This window comes from Mycteria americana, chromosome 12 (assembly GCF_035582795.1).
Source record: "Mycteria americana isolate JAX WOST 10 ecotype Jacksonville Zoo and Gardens chromosome 12, USCA_MyAme_1.0, whole genome shotgun sequence".
Lineage (NCBI taxonomy): Eukaryota > Metazoa > Chordata > Aves > Ciconiiformes > Ciconiidae > Mycteria > Mycteria americana.
This window is the reverse complement of record NC_134376.1, coordinates 14,120,100-14,132,234: the sequence shown is the minus strand read 5'-3', so window position 1 is coordinate 14,132,234 and position 12,135 is coordinate 14,120,100.

Genomic DNA, 12,135 nt, shown 5'->3' with positions numbered 1-12,135 from the left:
ATTATACCAGTGTGGTCAGAACATGGTCTGAGCCAGCAACACATCATAGCTATTCTGTCGCTAATCGAATCAGGCATGCTCAGGTGGTGCCAGTACACTACACCATGTAGTAACATTAGCAATTTACATGGGCCTAAGTCTGCTTTGGCTTCACAATAACCTCCCTTAGAGCAGAAGGTGTCTGTATCTTGAGATTTTCAATCAAAGCCAATGATACCAGGTGGGCCACAAAACCCATCCTCAAGAAGCCTGGCTTCCAGTGAGCAGCCAGGTGTGCCCGGTGTGCTTCTGAAACACGGGCGGCAGATTTCCGTCCGTGCAGGGCTGGCTGGCAGACAGCCGAGAGGCAGAGTCCCGGTCAACGCAGTGCTGCCAGCAGAGCCTACGCTGCAGGTCTGCAGGCAAACAGCAGCAGAGCGAGCCTCTACCCGTCACCCTGCCCCGGGGGCTGTCACCAGAGCACTCAGTGATTTTTATATAGGTCAAGTAATCTTTGAACATCGTGTCTCACATCAGACCTTCCTGTGCAGGAGGCTTTATTTATAGTTATAGACACAGATACAGATACAGAGATACAGACTTCAGCTTTCACGGGGGAGTGGTTGTTCCTTATTAGACCCTTGGACCCAATTTCCTTTGGGATGTGTCATCTTAAAGCGTTGCCAGAGACTGCTGTATTGTATCCAGATAGAAGGTGACAAGCACTGTATAACCAAATTATAAAATGAATCAAGTCATTTGATATTTGGAACAAAAAACGCTTCTCCCAGAGCTCATCATTTATTAAAACCTGAAATCAAGAGCTGAATATTTATAGTTTACTTTTGTTCCTCTTTCTGGAGCTCTCTAGACAGACATTTTGTTCAGTTGGCCTAAAAAATTAGATCTGCATTCAGAAAGAAGAAATCTGAAATGCTTTCCCAGATTTCTTTCCTCTTGAAAGATAATAAGAGTTTTGCCTTAGAGTTTAAGTGCATGACTTTTCCCAGCTAACTAGCTCTCTGGCCTTTAGTCGCTTTGGGTTTGTCTCATGCAGTACAACACGGTGATATCGCAGCCCGTGCGACTGGGGATGCTCCTGGGGCTGTCCCTGGGGCTGTCCCTGGGGCTGTCCGTCACACCTTGGTCCGGAGCTGCTCAGTCACAAATACACGGGCACAAACCGCACGGGAGCTCCTGTCCTGCAGAGCCCGCACACACCTGGAAATGCCTTGCGGCACCGAAAGCAGGTTTCAGCTGGGTCATTTCAGAGGACGTGCTTGAACCCAGGCGCTGGATGTAGCACAAGCAGGGAACCGCTGCCCTCGTGTCTGGAAGAGCCAGGGCTCAGGTCAGCCCAAGGCCTTGTGTAGTCCAGAGTCTGTCCACGTTTGCCACGTTTTCCTCCAAGTCTCGGCTCCATCCAGCTGCAAAGCCCATCAAACTCGCCTGAGTGTCAGAACGAGCGGTGGGAAGCTGGCACTGCCCTGGGGCCCGTTGCTGAGCCCGCCAGGCGTACTGCAAACTGCCCAAGGCACACATTTACTCACAGAAAAAGTCAAAGACTTGATTTCTGACAACATATTGTCTAACGCACAGCTCAAACTGTCATCCTGGAGTCATGGTTGTTTTAAACTGCAGTGGTACAAATAATAATTATTTATAGATTGCCACCTAAATTGGCATCTGCCTAAGAAACTGGCTTATTTGTTTAAAAATCTCTTTCAGGAGTTTTCCCAAATCATATAGAATAATTCAACATCCATTACAGAAACAGATTACCTGCAATCATAAGCACATCTGGGCTTATTATTTAGGGCTGCTTATTCAAATTAAGCTCATGAGTAGTTCCGTAAAGAAAACGGACTGAAACTAAATTTAGGTAAGATAGCTATAGCAATTCAAACTTCTTGTCTTTGTGCTACCTTAAAGCTGAAACGTTAGCAAATCCTCTCCAAAATCAGCTCGTGTCCAGGGGTGGGCAGCAGCTTTATTCCTTCCATCCCAGTGAAATCCCTACTGGGGAATGAAGCAGGTTAAGTTGAATCCGTGGACTTTATATTCACGTTCAAAATTAATGGGCATATACCTCCATGTGGAACAAAATGAACTGCACGCTAATTTTTAAAAAGTGTTTTTAAACCCTAAGTTGCGGGGTGTTTGTATAAGTGGTCACTGTCCTGAAAAGGCAGAATTCAGCTCTGTGGCATTTCTCCGCTGCTACAGTAAGAAAGGAAGGTAAAATATCAAGAAACTAAAAAAATATGCACCCAACACTCCAGCGCATCAATGTCTATGTGACCACAGAAATGCTTGTGAAGGAGCCTTGGGGTCCAGCTCCTTAAAACTGTATTTTCCCGTGTTGAGCCTGCTCAGGTGGCAGTGAATATTCCAGCACCAAGAAGTGACTTTCTGTCTGCTTTCTCCTTCTGTGGGGCACTGCTGGGAAGTTTTCCTGTTGTTTTTTAAAGAGAAGAAGAGCTGAAATACGTAGGCACCATGTGGTGCGTCGGGGCGCTGGCCGTGGGCTCGAGCCTCCGGTACGAGGGAGCGGTGAGCTCCTGCCAGCTGCTGCCCGCAGGGCGGGCACTTCGGGCGGGCTCGTCCTCCTCTGCCCCCGGCCCTGCCACCCCCCTGACTGCTGCGCGCAGCCCACGGAACCTTTGCTGGAGCCAGTTCTTACGAAATACTGTTTTCTAGTGATCAAAAGAGAGTTCAAAACGCTTTTTAGAGCAGATTAACCTGTATCTCCACAGAAACTGTAATCATACTCTAGGGGTTTTAAATGCTTGCCCTCTCCCCATACTCATTCAGCACGCACCCCTCCATGTAGCCTTTGCAGGATCCCATCACGCGGGAGCAGCCGTACCTGCCCCGCACGTGCTCCAGCTCCCTTCTGGCCCTGCCAGACTCAACCCCTTCTTCAGGCCTGACTGACACACGTGTGAAATGACCGCTGTAGCCGCCCCATACCAACAGGTTACACACACGCGTGGATCCCACGGCGCTTTCAAAAGGAAAGCGGCGACATAAAGACCCCGCGGAGGATTTCCCGTTCGCTGGGGGAACAGAGCTCGGCACTGAACCTGCTGTAGGCTCCCAGCGCTGCCGCCGCGGGGGACAACGCCGTGACCGGCACTCCTGCGCCCGCCGAGCGCACACGGGGCGAGACACGCACCGCCTCTTCTCTAAGTGTGAGAGCGAGGTTCAAAAGATGAGCAGGAAGTTTTCTTAAAACTGGTGTGTTAAAGGGGGAAAAGGCCAAATCAGTAAGAATTCATCTCCTCAACGTGGGCTGGTCCTTAGACCACTTCCTACAGATTTTCTTTAGCAGTAAATACTTTTGTGCTTTTAGTCACATGTCCAAGCTGCCTGAGGCATGAAGTTTTAAAACAGAAGCACTCTGCATAAAGGCAGCTGCTTAGGAGAAAAACTGGTGGCAAAAGTGACAGCTGAACCGCTTCCTCTCTGCACTGCTGCCGTTCGTGGATTCTAGTGCAAACATCAAAATAAAAGTTGTTTTATTTACATAGGCAGAAGGACAAAGCCCTGGCTGGAGCTGTGTATGGTGGACTTCAGGGGTCAGGAAATCAGAGAAGGCATCAGCCCTGAAGTCAGCGGTGGCAGGGGGAGAGACAAGCGATCCGGGATGCCGGCTCTTCAGTGAGATCCAGCCACCAGTTTCCTTGCTGTCACACACGTTCATTCGGAAGGGCTCAGTACTGTGTGATAGATAAGAGGCATCCGCGGATCTGAGCTTCCAGCTGGACGCGTGAGGAGCATAGAGGACTAACAATACACATGCAGGGATTGCGCTCCTTCTCTGCGACAAAGATACCTCCAGTGGCAAGGTCTCAATCCTGACAGAAACACGCTTGAAGTGTGATATTTTCTCCCTGCTGTTGAGATGGAAGTTACTGACTTTGACAGATTTTTCTCTGTTTAAATAATAATTTCAAGTCAGAAGACACCACCATGAAAATCTGCTTAGCACACAGCAGCAAACTTCCACCACCGAGTTTGACACAAGGAAGCGTAAACTGCCCAGAAACGCAGAGGATCCACACTTATGCTTCAGTGTAACAGGATTTTCCTTCCAGCACTAAAAAGATCATTTGTTCACGGGCTATTCAGCAGGGAGCAAGAAAGTGGCTTGCCATACGCTTCCTGCAACATATGCAATTATACAATACAGCAGTGCTTTACAATTACACAGCCTCTTTCATTCAAATGCTGCAAATCATTTTGCAAGCATTCATTAAATAACTTGCACAACATCCTTGCGGATAAAGTACACATGCTAATCGTGTCTCAGCATCCCAGGCTGAAGCACAGGAAGATCCAGGGACTCGCTCAGGGTCACACTTTGAGGATCAATAGGAATCACGGGCATCTTCCCTTTCATTACCTAATGCAGTTCCTATAGGCAACTGCCTCTGTTCGGCTTCTAAGTACAGATGACTGATGCCATCTTTCTATTCCTGTTGGAAGGAATCCATGTGTCAAATCCGAGTGTGAAAATACCATGTTTTGATACAAATATGTGCCATAAAAGGAGATCATGCTAGTAGAGCTTGCAAATTCATAGCCCTCTAAGACCTGAAGCATATCAAAGCGCTCTTCCCTGAGTCTTTATATGATTTTCACTTTACCACCTTTCAAGGGAACATAACATTCCCTTAATAGCACACAGCAATACACAGCATGGAAAGTGAGGAACCATATCCAAGGACGGGGCCCAGAATGAGAAGGGATTTAAACCCAGAAATAGGGTAGTGCTTCAACAAAAGGCTTGATCTAGAATTCCAATTTATTTTTCCCTGCTTGCCTGAAACACTACTGTGAAAATCTGCCCGATTTTCTGCTTATCACAGAACAGAGAATTTCAGCTGCAAAGTTTTATACCGGGGAATGTCAAGTGTCTCGAAGGGCAGAGTCCCCACGCTCACACCTCGGTGCAACACCAGCCTTCTGGATCGCCAAAGCGTCGCTCACTCCTGGGCCAGACAGGAGGAAAAAAGCTACTTACAGTCTAATTTGCTGAAAATGATCCCATAGTATGTAAGTTCCCAACAGCTTTGCTTTTACTGATAAAGGGACAGGTCAGCATATTAATTAACAGACAGTTATTATTGGAAATGGATGAAACCTTGGACTCAGAAAGCCCGTAAGCCGCTGCTTTGTGAGTGTGCAGCAGGGAAGAGCTGCTCCGTACTTGCCTCGCTGCTTGAGATGGCTGTCAACCTCCTTTGCCCGAGTCATGCAGGCTTTGTAGTGGGAACTTAGGGAATTCCTGAGTCAGAAGGGTCCAGACCACTGTAATGCTGGTAATGAATCTATTAGTTTCTTTAATACTTTTAGTTTGGTTCTCTTGTATTCACGATGAGATTCTTTGCTGTTTCGGTCTCCTTTGAATGCTGAGGTGCGCTTTTTCTCACGTGCAAACGTTCACTGCCCGCAGGGCTGCAGCAGGTTCCAGCCAGAGGACGGCAGCCCCCAGCAGCGTCGCAGGGATGGACGGAGCGAATGCTCCTGATCTGCCCCAGCGCCGGGTTCTGTCCCCTGTGGATGCCACGTACATAAATGAAACACGCTGGCTTTTTACGGTGTGTGTGGGTGAAGCATATGAACTCTCAGAGAACTGGGGGGGCTGGGTAAGGTGAGAGGCAACATCTCAGGCTGCCTCAGCAGTTTCTGGAGGGAACACCTAAAGAGATTGAACGGCTGTGTAGCTGCAGGGCTTGCGTCTAGTTTATACCATCGTTCCCAAATCTATTTGAGAAATACAATATGAGTTTAAAGCTGGTTCAAACGCAGTGCAGCACAAATCCCTGCTGTCAGTGGCTACACATTAAGGAGTCATTTACTGTAAACTATATGGCTTACACCATGTAAAGCAAAGACACTGAACTTTAAAGAACAAAAGTCATCGTGAGGGTAACCGTCATCATACCTAGACTCGAGCCTTCTGTCCGTGTCCGAGACACTGGAGGGAACCCTAACAGGCACCCTGGCATCCATCTCCTTCTTTCCCTTTGTGGTCCTTTCCCAGCGTTTTTGATACACTATCTTCCTGACCTTTCTGATGAGCGACCTCTTTCACAGACAAGCTTGAAGGGTGGAGAGGAACTGCTTACAGACAGAGAGACTTTTCCCCTTTTACCTGCTACTTGTATGACGGTGCCTGCCATCCAAAGGTCTGATGAAGATAACTGCTCAGCGCCTTCTCTGCTCCGGGAGCGCAGCCAGAGCAGGAGGCACCGCTGCTCCGAGCTCCCCTCCCACATGTGGTTTGTGTAAATGTGGAGTTTCTGGGCTATTTTTTTAATTCGCTGTCCTCCCGTGAATGCCTCTGGGGGCAGAAATTTAGGAAAATGAGTTCTAAATGTTTGGATGTTCAGATCCTGTTAATCAAGGCTGCAGTTTCTTAATGAAGGAAGTTAAGAGTAGCACTTTCATTTCATTTTCATTTCTGTGCAGAGAAGAGGACTCCAGAAGTTAAGTGCTGATTTTATTAGATTATTATCCATTGAAATACACCCACATTGGTGCAATAACTCAGCTAATGGCATCTGTAATTATTTGATTACAGTTGCTGAACTATGGATCTGTGAATATTAAAAATATTATACACTAATATAAAGCCAAGGGATAATCTAATTGTCATCAATTCAGATAAAGCAGCTATAAAAATTTGTATTTGCAGTATTAAACCCTCAAAATGAAAACCAGCAATACATCTCTTCCCTTCCCAACTCTAACTCAATGTGATGCTTCTAGGCTATTTAGAGAAACATATTACTATTTAGAACAGATTAACTCTTTTTCCCAAATAGTTCAATAAATGTATACTGAGACATACCTCCTCCTCCGCCATCCTCATTCCCAACATCCCTAGAGCTGCCAGCTGTGGCACATCATGAGCTAAAACACTAAGCCTGCTCCAGACAAGGAAATTTAGACACTTCTTAGCCCATATGTATTTTTACAATCTGTTTCCACTGAGTCACAGATAAGAACCTGGCACAGTGATCTTTAGACAACAGAAATAAATACAAACACACCTTTGAAAAGAGATACATGATGACAGTTCTCCCCAAAATGAAGAAAACATTATGTAGAAAACATGATGTGCCATGCGGACTGGAACGGTTCAGTTTTGGAAAAAAAAAAGGTGACAGCAGCAAAGCATGACTTCAGAAAAAGAATAGTAAGAATTCATGAGAAGCAGGGGAATATATCAAATAGCTGATCACATTGCTCTCTGTGACAATTATAGAATCATACAATCATAGAATCATAGAACGCTTTGGGTTGGAAGGGACCTTTACAGGTCATCTAGTCCAACCCCCCTGCAAGAGCAGGGACATCTTCAACTAGACCAGGTTGCTCAGAGCCCCGTCCAACCTGACCTTGAAGGTTTCCAGGGATGGGGCATCTACCACCTCTCTGGGCAACCTGTGCCAGTGCCTCACCACCCTCATTGTAAAACATTTATTTCTTAAATCCAGTCTAAATCTGCCCTCCCTTAGTTTAAAACCATTACGCCTTGTCCTGTCACAACAGGCCTTGCTAAAAAGTCTGTCCCCATCTTTCCTGTAGGCCCCCTGTAAGTACTGGCAGGCTGCTATAAGGTCTCCCTGGAGCCTTCTCTTCTCCAGGCTGAACAACCCCAACTCTCTCAGCCTGTCCTCGTAGGAGAGGTGCTCCAGCCCTCGGATCATTTTTGTGACCCTCCTCTGGACTCGCTCCAACAGCTCCACCTCTGTCTTGTGCTGAGGACCCCAGAGCTGGACGCAGTACTGCGGGTCTGGGGTCTCACCAGAGCAGAGTAGAGGGGCAGAATCACCTCCCTCGACCTGCTGGCCACGCTTCTTTGGATGCAGCCCAGGATACGGTTGGCCTTCTGGGCTGCGAGCGCACATTGTCGGCTCATGCCCAGTTTTTCGTCCATCAGTACCCCCAAGTCCTTTTCCGCAGAGCTGCTCTCAAGCACATCATCCCCCAGCCTGTATCGAAACCGAGGATTGCCCCGACCAGGTGTAGGACCCTGCACTTGGCCTTGTTGAACCTCATGAGGTTCACACAGGCCCACTTCTCCAGCTTGTCCAGGTCCCTCTGGATGACATCCCGTCCTTCTGACCTGTCAACTGCACCACTCAGCTTGGTGTCATCTGCAAACTTGCTGAGTGTGCACTTGATCTCACTGTCAATGTCATTGATGAAAACATTGAACAGTACTGGTCCCAGTACGGACCCCTGAGGGACACCACTCGTCACTGATCTCCATCTGGACATTGAGCCATTGACCGCTACCCTCTGGATGCAACCATCCAAACAATTCCTTGTCCACTGAACGGTCCACCCATCAAATCCATATCTCTCCAATTTAGAGAGAAGGATGTTGTGGGGGACCGTGTCAAAGGCTTTACAGAAGTCCAGATAGATGACATCCATTGCTTTTCCCTTGTCCACTGATGTGGTAACTCCCTCGTAGAAAGCCACTAGGTTGGTCAGGCAGGACTTGCCCTTGGTGAAGCCATGTTGGCTGTCTTGAATCACCTCCCTGTCCTCCATGTGCTCTAGCATAGCTTCTAGTTCCATGATCTTCCCAGGCACAGAGGTGAGGCTGACAGGTTGGTAGTTCCCAGGGTCATCCTTTCTACCTTTTTTAAAGATGGGCACAACCTTTCCTTTCTTTCAGTCACTGGGGACTTCACCTGACTGCCATGACTTTTCAAATATCATGGAGAGTGGCTTGGCAGCTACATCAGCCAATTCCCTCAGGACTCTGGGATGCATCTCATCAGGTCCCATAGAGTTACATATGTTCAGGTTCCTCAGGTGGCCACGAACCTGATCTTCCCTTACACTGGGAGAGGCTTTACCCCCCTGGTCCCCAGCATGTTGTCCATTGACTCGGGAGGGGTGAGGAGAGCAGTTGCCAGGAAAGACTGAAGCAAAAAAGTTGTTGAGTACCTCAGCCTTCTCCTTGTCTGTTGATGCTAGGTCACCATTCTTGTTCATCAGTAGAGGTACGTTTTCTTTAACTTTCCTTTTCTGGTTGATATAGCTGTAGAAGCCCTTCTTTGCATCCCTTGCCAAGTTCAGCTCCAGCTGTGCCTTGGCCTTCCTGACCCCATCCCTACACAAGCAGCAGCGTCCCTACATTCTTCCCAGGTTGCCTGTCCCTGCTTCCACTGCCTGTGCAGTTCCCTCTTGCTCTTTAGTTTGACCAGCAGGTCTCGACTCAGCCACGCTGGTCTCTTCCCTTCCTTGCCTGATTTCCTACATCTGGGGACTGAGAGCTCTTGCACTTTATGGAAAGCATCCTTAAAGATCTGCCAGCTCTGTTCTGCTCCCCTGTCCCTGAGGACCATTTCCCAGGGGATCCTACTGAATAACTCCTTGAAGAGCTGGAAGTTTGCTTTCCTAAAGTTCGGAGTCCTGACTATACTCCTTGCCTGTCCCATATCCCTCAGGACTGTGAACTCCACCAATGTGTGATCACTGCAGCCTAGGCTGCCTCCAATCTTGATGTCACTGATGAGCTCACTTGCATTGGTGACCATCAGGTCCAGTATCGCATCCCCTCAGGTAGGGGATGCGGGTCTATTACCTGGCTGAAGAAGTTATCCTCAATGCACTCCAGGAGTCTCCCGGACTGCCTACAGCTCGCCATGCTACTTTTCCAGCAGATGTCGGGGTGGCTGAAGACCCCCAGTAGGACAAGAGCTTGCGAGCGTGAAGCCTCCTGTAGCTGGAGGAGGAAGGCTTCATCAGTAGGCTCCCCTTGATCGGGCGGCCTGTAGTAAACACCAACCACAAGGTTCCCTTTGTTGCTTCGGTCTCTAATTCTTACCCATAAGCTTTTGACCTGCTCGTGGCTATTCTTCAGGAACAGCTCTTCACACATTATAGGGGTATAGGGTATAGGAAAACCCCAAATCTAAAAGTAGTTTACAAAATATCTAACAAGACCAAACTGGTGCCCCTGAAAACACGTCATAGGTACCTTCTAGCCAGGTTTTACTCTTCTTAAACACTAAGCTACCAAACTTGCCCTGCTAGGAGTGGTCAAGTACAGTCTCTTCAAACCTCTGATGGAGCTAAGCCAGCAAAGAAAACCAAATCAACCCTCCAAACTATGACAAAGCCCAGAAATTCCCAGCGTGAGCAGCCCCTCCAGGTCCCGCAGGCTATCGGTCGCTAGGCTTCCAGCACTACCCGCAGACCAGACACGTCGCTTTCTGTTTTGCACAAGGGTGTTTTAATAAAGATAAGTAACTGCCTGGATGGCAACGGCAATAATCCATGGGGCTGGCAGAGCGCATGCTGATGGACTACTGAAGCTGTGCACCTAGTGGGGACACAGGGAATTAAAAATAAATTAAAACGGAGTTGTTTAGCATGCCTTATTTGTTCTACAGGTTGTACTGGAATTATTTATGATTTCCTCATCATCTAAGCAGGTATTTTCTCCTTAGGGAAGGCCAATGTCTAAAAAACCCTCCTTCCCTTATCTTTTTCCCTCTTTTTTCCTCCCAAAAAGACAATTTAAAGGAGAAGGAGTTAGACAGTCAACATTTCACCTACAGAAGAGAAGAATGACTTAAAACACAATATTCAGCTCTTGTTGCTTGATGACTTTATATTGATTTGTCTGCTCTGTTTCACCATCTCCACATCACATGAGGCCAATGAGCCAGCTCAGGAAACAGATTTGCCTGAAAACTAGTATTTTTTCAAACACAGTAAGATAAAAAAAAATTGTTTCCAATCTGATCTAGTTTGGTATGTGGTACACAATTGTGAATGCTGACATAAAAGAAACAGAAGGAAAATTTTGCTGGGGAGGAACTTTTGGTAAGTGCCTGTACTTTGCCTAAACCTCGTTTTGGTTGACACTGCCCTCATCTCTCATCAAATGAAATGGGGGTGAGCTGGAGTGCTAAGAGTAGGCAGAGATGACCCAAACTGCCTCGAGCTGCAAGGCCAGAAACAGAACTTCAGATCTGGAGTAAAAGGCAAAGAAAATACAGAAAAAAAAATTTATAAAGAAAGGAAGCTTATCCCATTTCCATGTTTATTGGATTTAAGGGTCTGTTTCTGTTCTATTCCCAGGAGTAAAATACGGGAAGAGTTACAAAACATTTGTTGACAACAACTGAATATAGCGATGGGGGGAGAAAAATATGCTCTGGAGTAAGTGCTCCAGCATCCTCATAAATCTGCACTGGAATAGACTCTAGCCATTGTATTTCTAAGGCTGTTACAACAGAGCACAGCAGGACACACCCTCACCATAGCAACCCAGAAAACTGCCCCATCGGAGTACGTTTCCACTCTCTGCAACACCAATCTTTCCCTGTCCTTGCTTCCCACAGGAAATTGATATATTCGGGTCTTGAAGTGGCACTCGAAACCCAAGTCCCAGCTCCAGTGCCACTTAAAGTCTCCTGTACTCCATCGAACAGCAGCAATGGGAAACATTAGTAGCATCTCTCTTCTACTGCAGAGAGTTATTGAAAAATGGGGTCAAACCTGGGAAAGAGTCTTTCCAGTTCCTTCAGTACACACCAACCTTCTGGGGCCCAGCGCTCGCTCTTTATGGCGCCTATAGGAGAGATTTCATGATCTGAGATGAAGTTCTAGTTGTGTTCTTCACACCGTTGGCCTCCTCCACTGCACGACTAGCCCCCACCATGAAGAGGGGGGCTCAGTTCACAGCCTGAGCCCTGATGGAAGTGATTTCAGACCAAGTCACTGGGCTGCACCGTGGGAGCTGACGTTGGGGCTCACGTACAGCCCTGCTACCCCTGCTGCCGTGGCTGTGGCTTCTGGCACATGCCAGCCAGGCAGCTAGAGCTGCTAATGTCAGATTACATCTGCTAATCCAGAACTTGTCTGTTAAACCTCGTATTCTTTAGTAGTTTCATCATGTTTCATTTTAAATATTTCATTAACACTTCGTGACAAAAATCTGTTCCTATGCAATCTTCCTGGTGAAAGAAGGTATTTCATTAAGCACTTAGGGAGTCAATAGGACATCACCCTTATTTTCCTTGAACTAGAAAACCAGGCATTCCAGAACTGAAACCACATACATTATCCACTGAGACCGAATGACTCTATGACCGTCCCCAGTTTACTACA